This window comes from Mastomys coucha, unplaced genomic scaffold, assembly GCF_008632895.1.
Source record: "Mastomys coucha isolate ucsf_1 unplaced genomic scaffold, UCSF_Mcou_1 pScaffold22, whole genome shotgun sequence".
In the NCBI taxonomy this organism is placed as follows: domain Eukaryota; kingdom Metazoa; phylum Chordata; class Mammalia; order Rodentia; family Muridae; genus Mastomys; species Mastomys coucha.
The window spans coordinates 257,581,046-257,587,689 of NW_022196905.1; the positions used below are offsets into that span (position 1 = coordinate 257,581,046).

General features: G+C 48.1%; 1 protein-coding gene and 1 long non-coding RNA gene across 3 annotated transcripts in view; one reads left to right on the forward strand and one right to left on the reverse strand.

The window, feature by feature from the left end:
• The window catches only part of Cdh13 (cadherin 13), a 1,053,312-nt gene that overhangs the window by 874,288 nt on the left and 172,380 nt on the right, over positions 1 to 6,644 (forward strand). The gene's annotated exons all lie outside the window — the stretch shown is intronic.
• LOC116070263 overlaps positions 3,952 to 6,644 on the reverse strand; it is a 5,565-nt gene continuing 2,872 nt past the window's right edge. Inside the window, exon 2 of the long non-coding RNA XR_004110332.1 lies at positions 3,952 to 4,191. This is a non-coding gene — a long non-coding RNA (uncharacterized LOC116070263). The remainder of the gene's footprint in view (positions 4,192 to 6,644) is intronic.

Below are 6,644 nucleotides of genomic sequence, written 5' to 3' on the forward strand. Positions count from 1 at the left end.
TGTATGTGTATGTGTATGTGTATGTGTATGCGTGCATGACTGCAGTACCTTCAGAAGCCAAAAGAGGCTCTCAGATTCCCTGGCACTGACATTACCAGCAGCTGTGAGCAATTTTACATGGATGCTGGGAACTGGATTTGTATCCTCTACAAGATTAGTGTGCGCTCTTAGCCACCAAACCATTCCTTCAGCCACCTTTGATGGTCATAATCAGGATAGGGAAGTATTCACTCTTGAGAGAGAACTTAGCTGACCCTGTGCTTAGCTTTAGCCTTCTTTTCCTGTAGGTCAGAGCTTTTATTTTACTTACATTGATTGACTTCCCCAGGATTGTGGTATCCTCAGACTTCACAGACTCTGCATGCAGTAGGTAGCTACAGGGGATTTCTGGAAAGTCCTGAGCTAATGTAGCTAAGAGCTTTGCTTCCTACTGTATTTCTTTATCTTTTTTCCTTTCATTTATTGAACATACAATTGACTTCTTTTTCCCTAAGTCCAAAAAGGAAACTATTGTTCCTTACTTCTTTGCCTTGATGACATCCTCGACTCAAATATTTGGAAATCCACTTAGGAAATGCATATGGCACCCTGGAAATGGTGTTGTGCGAAATGCTGGTGGGGACCGGATTGGACCCATGTCTTATGCTGTGGCTCTTGATTTCTATGCAAAGAAATTCAATTCATACTTGAGTGTGGCTGATTCTGGGAGACAACAGGTGAGCGAGGTTAGCCTGACTCTCAGTCTCTACCTCAGGAGACTGGGAACTCTGGGTGCTTCAACAATGGCTCCCATGGTGTCAAGTGCGTTACTGTCACTGTGTTATCTGCCGGTCTTCAGGTGGCACATGCCTGGAACTCAGGAAAGTCTAACAAGCCAAATCAAAATCACAGAAGCCACAAAGAAAGGAATGCTTTCTAGTTCTGAAAAGTCATGGCTTCAAGTTCAAGAACTAAAGTAGACTTGAATCTTTTAAAACATTTATTTTCTGTGTACATTTGTTTTGTCTGCATGTAAGTCTATATACTAGAGTTCTACAGTATCCATGAAGCCAGAAGAGAGCAATGGATATCCTAGAACTGGAGTTAGAGATGGTTGTGAGCCACCATGTAGGTTCTTGGGATAGAACCCAGGTCCTCTATAAAAGCAGCCAATGTTCTTAACCACTGACCCATGTCTCCAGCCCTAATTGACTTGAATCTTAATCCATCAGGCCATCTCTGTCTTCTTCCCTTTTCCCACAGTGTGTATGTGACAGGCACTGTAGTAGGTAGAGGGGTGTTGGGCTGGGCTGTGACCTACATAACATAACTCTGCAACCTGTGGCATTTGGAGTATGGACAGGGTGGCAGACTTTCATCAAAAGGTGATGCCGATAAACACAGGATTTGACTTAGTAAAAGCTAGGAAGGAACAATGTTGACTTGCTGAGAACCAGGATCTGGGAACCAGGTGTGACTGGGGAGCCTGAGCCTGGGGCAGGTAACTTGACACATGCAGGAAGTGTGGGAGGAGGGAAAGAGGGAATAGAAGACAGGAGGAGTTTCCCTGGGATCCCAGACTAAATGAAGGTAGTGAATTGGACAAGAGGACAAAGCCAAGCAAAGTTCATTCTAGCCCAGGTAGTAGTAATCTTTACTCCCACTGCCACCCCCAGAACACTGGGCAGCTTTCAAAGAGTTTCCAGAGTGAATTTTAGACTTAATTTCTGTCTGCATTAATTTCTGTCGGGGTTAGAACAGACAGGGGTGGGACAGATTCCAAGAAGAAAGGAGGAGCAGATGTCCAACTGACAAAGTGATCACTGAGCCCCAGAGGTGGGGGATAGATGTGCTGACCTCAGATAGCAGGCTTGGCAGGCTCCCAAAGGGAGCTACTGAAGATTAGGGGTCCTGAGTGGGGAGTAATCCTACCCCTACTCCCTAAAGGACATGGTGCTGACAACTGTATGGAGGGTGATGGGTGCTTCTGAAATCAAGGATATTGCTAGTCTCCTCTGAGGTGTGAGCATCCCTTCTCCCACAGTAAAATCCTTTCGAGGGACCACTATGGATGCACTGTGGTTGACCGACCCGGCTTAAGGGGAGAAAGATAAGAACATGGTTTACGATAACCTTGGATCACCATCTTGCTCACAGGCTACCAGACATGCCCTCTGCCACCCAGGACCCCAGAGATCTCCTTCTGCCTTAGGAGATGGAAGTGTGAACTAAATGAAGACTGTAGGGGGTGTTTCTGGGCATTAAGAGACATACAAGTAAAACAATGTCTCCTTCTTCCCAAATCATAAGCAGCCCTGGGGAAACACCCTTTATTTCTCTGTTCAGGGCATCTCCAGACTCTAGACTTTTGCCTTCCCATTCATTTCTTACAGTCCCCTATCCATCCTCCATCCTCGTGCCCCCAAGAAGAAAACTAAGGGCCCTTTGCCATCGGAGGGTTTTTATTAAATCCCTGTGAGGAGCTAGGCAAGGTGGCAGGATGTGCAGATAGCCTTCACTTCTAAGCCCTGGGTCTGCCTCCATCTCCTCATGGAAACAGTGGAGGAAGTGTAGCTCTGTCCCCTGTATTTACACAATACCCTTCCCTGTCGAGCTATGTGCTCATCAGTATACCTGCGATCAAGAACACCTTGAACACTCCAAGGAGCCAAGTGACCCGTGGGAGCCAAGCTTACCCTCTCCTCATCTGTCACCAACTATCTTTTCTGACAGTTGTGATAGAAGCCTTGGGGACACCTGGGAGAGGGCCAGGGTGCATCTGTCAGTCTGTACCTCCTCTCCTGTCATTTCTCTTCACCCCCACCTCTTCTCCTTCCGTTGTGTAGAGCACTGATTTGGAAATCAAATCCCAGCTAGGAAGGCAAGGGCTCTCAGAACCAAGCACCCTGTCATTCTTATAAAGAGGTTATGTGGAATGGAAGCTGAGCAGCCTGCAGCAAGAGGAACACAGGGACGTGTCAGCCCTCTTCTGGTGGGAGACTTCCCACCATATGCTCTACCAGTTTCCACCTCCAACTGTCCCCTTTCTTGGGGCTCCACTCTGGCTTATGACAATGCTACTCCAGTTCACAAGCCCCCAGCAATGTGGCCACAGCTTTACTACCTTACTGCTTTACAAATCACGTTTGTTCACACGATATACACAAAGAGAAAGAGGAGAGAGAGAAACAGAGACAGAGACAGACAGACACAGAGACAGACAGACCAGAGACAGACAGACAAACAGACAGAGAGAGAGAGAGAGAGAGAGAAAGAGAGAGAGAGAGAGAGAGAAGACAGACAGACAGACAGACAGACAGACAGACAGATAGATAGAGTTAGTGAAAGGGCTCTGGGTATTGAATTCCTAATAAGAGAAAGATGCAGAGAAACTTGTTATCGAAAGAAAGAAGTGTTCTTTGGTTCCTTCCAAAGAGGCTGATCTAGAGGAGTGGCATGATCAAGGAATTTGTAACCATGGGTGACACTGTCAGGTAGAGAGAATTGGGACGGGAGCTGGGGGGACATCAGTCGATTGGAACTGTGTGTCTGTGGTGGCCTTTTCTGCTCATCTGACTGCTGCCATCTGGATCCCCATATAGAAAGAAGACAAGATTTGTCCTGACTAGATAGACACTCAGGGTTGAAGGTGCCTTCCCCTCCAAGTGCCAGAGGTCACCATGCCAACTACTTAACAGCCAACCTTAGCCCAGGGATGCATCCACTCTCCTGGGAGCTATGTTCTACAAAACGACCCTGTGTGGCTGTCTTGCATCCATGCCCAAATGCTGGCTGAGCTCCAAGTGTTTGATAGAGACAAACACAAAGGCCTGTGGAACCCCTCCAGTACAGGCATACAGCAAAGCAAACTGGAAACGTTTCAAGCCCGAGAGAGAAGTTCCCTTTGGCCCAAAGGTGCTGGAGGAAAGCGTCCAGAACCCATGACAGAGGCTTAGATCGCTTGCTTTGATGTCTTCATCCTCCTTTGTGGAATAAGGGCTGGTACATGAGGGTCTATGATGCAGAGCTATGGGTAGTGTTTGGTGATGGACGGCTGCTGACAGGCGTGTCTTGATGACAGACGATGTTGATTGATAGATCAGTTGCCATGCTGTGAATCAGACAGCAGATTTTGCCCCTTGTGGAGAAGCTGGCCTGTATATGCAAATTGGCAAGCTATAGGGAGAGTCCCAGAGACTCTGATGTAGGTTCCTGGGTAACAAAGAAAAGATAACATTTCTTTCCACCCCCCACCAAGAATACCTAGACTTGCTTTTTATGAAAAGCGCCATCAAGGCAGGGACCGTGTCTAACTCACTGCTGTGTCCTGAGTGGCTGACACATAGTGGCCATTCACAAAACCTTTAATGAATAAATAATAAGAGCATAGAAAGCAGTCCGGCTCTGTCCCTTTGGCGACATTGTCATATTTCTCTCCTGCTCTTCCCCCACCAAATTCCCATCAACCCTAGGGGCACATCTCTGACACTCCTGCCTGGCATCTCCTCCTAACTAACCAGCCCCTCCCACGGTCTCCCCGACTGAGTCACTGTCTAGTCTGAGCATCAAACTCCTTAACTCCCCCTGGCATCATCCCACCTTTTTAGAAGCCAAATTCAAAGCAGGGAGCTACACACAAGATTTGAGTATGGGAAGCAAGCACCCCTGCCCCCTCACCGCCTCCCAGCTAATGAACTGTTTGGTCAGGGTTTGCACTCAGATTCCCTGGTACGGGATCTGATTGGGCACATTCCCTTGGTCTTGAGTTCTCTGCCTCTCTGTAGGGAACATTTTGGAGGTGGGGAGGGGAGTCATTTGAGGTCCTCTAGGCGTGGGAACCAGTTGCATATGCCGAAGGTGTGGTCTCATCAGGAAACGCAGAGGCAGATATTGAAGGCCAGTGTGAAAAGCAGACAGTGACTACCAAACCATCATCAGCTCCATTTTCCCCATCTTCCCACCCAAAGTCCTCTCTACCTAGCACAGCCTTCTGTCTCCTAGCCAGGCATTATAAAACGGCAGATGTAACACGCCGGTACTGCAGAACATGAAGAGAACACTGCGCGCAGACGGAAGAGATGCACCCAAAAGTTCAAAGGACCCCTTTGCAGCCAGTGGAGTGCAAATCACTCTGAAAAACCAGCTAATTATTGGTTATTATATCCAAAAACGGTCTGGCTAACAGGTTGAGGAATTGTATGTTAAAGGAATTTGCCACTGGAGAAAGAATGTTGAAATGTGGTCAAAGAGATGGGGCAAGGTAAGAGATGAACACCCACTTCCAGCTCTGGAAGCCTGTGGTCATGTGCTGAGGGAGCGTTTCTTAGAGCAGCAAAGCAAACAGCTCAGCTATGTTGCCCATTCTGACCCACCACCACCCCTGTCAGTGGGAACTGTTTTGGCAAGTCACAGTCAATGGAGAGACATAGGAAATAAGTCTGCCACTCAGGAAAGCACCTCAGATTCAGGCCTGGCTTGGCAGTGCTCCCCCTCAGTTAGCAGAGGAGCCTTGTTGTTACAGGATTTTTCATGCCTCCCACCACATTCAAGCAAGAGTAAAATGGGCCCATTGTCAGCTGATGCAAGGGACTAGTCAGCAGGGGACATGTGCAGGTGTCTCCTGACCTGTGTCTGTATCCAACCCCTACCTGTATCCACCACCATCCAGTGCACAGCTTGCCACAAGAATTGCGCCATAGTGGCTCCTGCTGTCATCAGCAGCTTGTCAAATTACACATGCTATTCTGTGTCGAAACAAGCAAAGCTGTCTGGAAGCCCGTCCCTGCAAATAGCAATTTTGAGCAGTCTGCCAGCAGGCTCCCCGCACAGCCCTTTTGGCATTGACAACCAGTTCTGGAGTCGAGGCTAGGAAGATAAGGAGGGTGGGTGCCACCCAGGTCTCGCTGTTCTTTGACTGTTACCTTTCATCTCAAAAGTCCTTTTGTGGTGCTAGTCTGGCCACGGCACACAATTCCAGACATCCCTTGTCACCTGAGACTTAAGTGAGTAGAGAGAGCAATAGGGCACATGCTTTGATCACACTGAGTGACAGACTTTCCAGATAATGCCATATAAAAGAGGAACCGGCCCATGGACTCTGGGAAGAGGGCCTGCTGTCAGCTGGCCACCTATAACCAAAGTTCTGTACCCTGGATGCAACCCAAGTCCTGAGTGGTAGACATGGAGCCCTGAACTGTGTGTGATTGTATGGCACAATGTGAAAGCGGGACACTGGGTAGCATTCATACACACACACACACACACACACACACACACACACACACACACAAGGGGGTAACCTCCTGTATCCCCTGCTGGCCTTGAACTCCTTACATAGTGAAGAAGGATCCTGAACTCCTGGTCCTTCTACTTCCACCTACCTACTGCCAAGATTACAGGCTTGCACAGCCCCATCCAGTTTATCCGGTACTGGGAATCCAACCCAGAGTTACATGTATACTGTGCAGGTACTGAATCAATTGAGCCTCATCCCCAGACCAAGTCTGATACTTTAACAGTGACCCCTCCAAGCTGGGCTTAGAAGTTCACATCTATATTCTCTAGCGCCTTGGAAACTGAGACAGAAGCATTGCTGTGAGCTCTACAGAGTCAATTCCAGGTTAGTCTGTGCAATAGAATGAGTCCTGGACTCAAAGAAAAAAAAA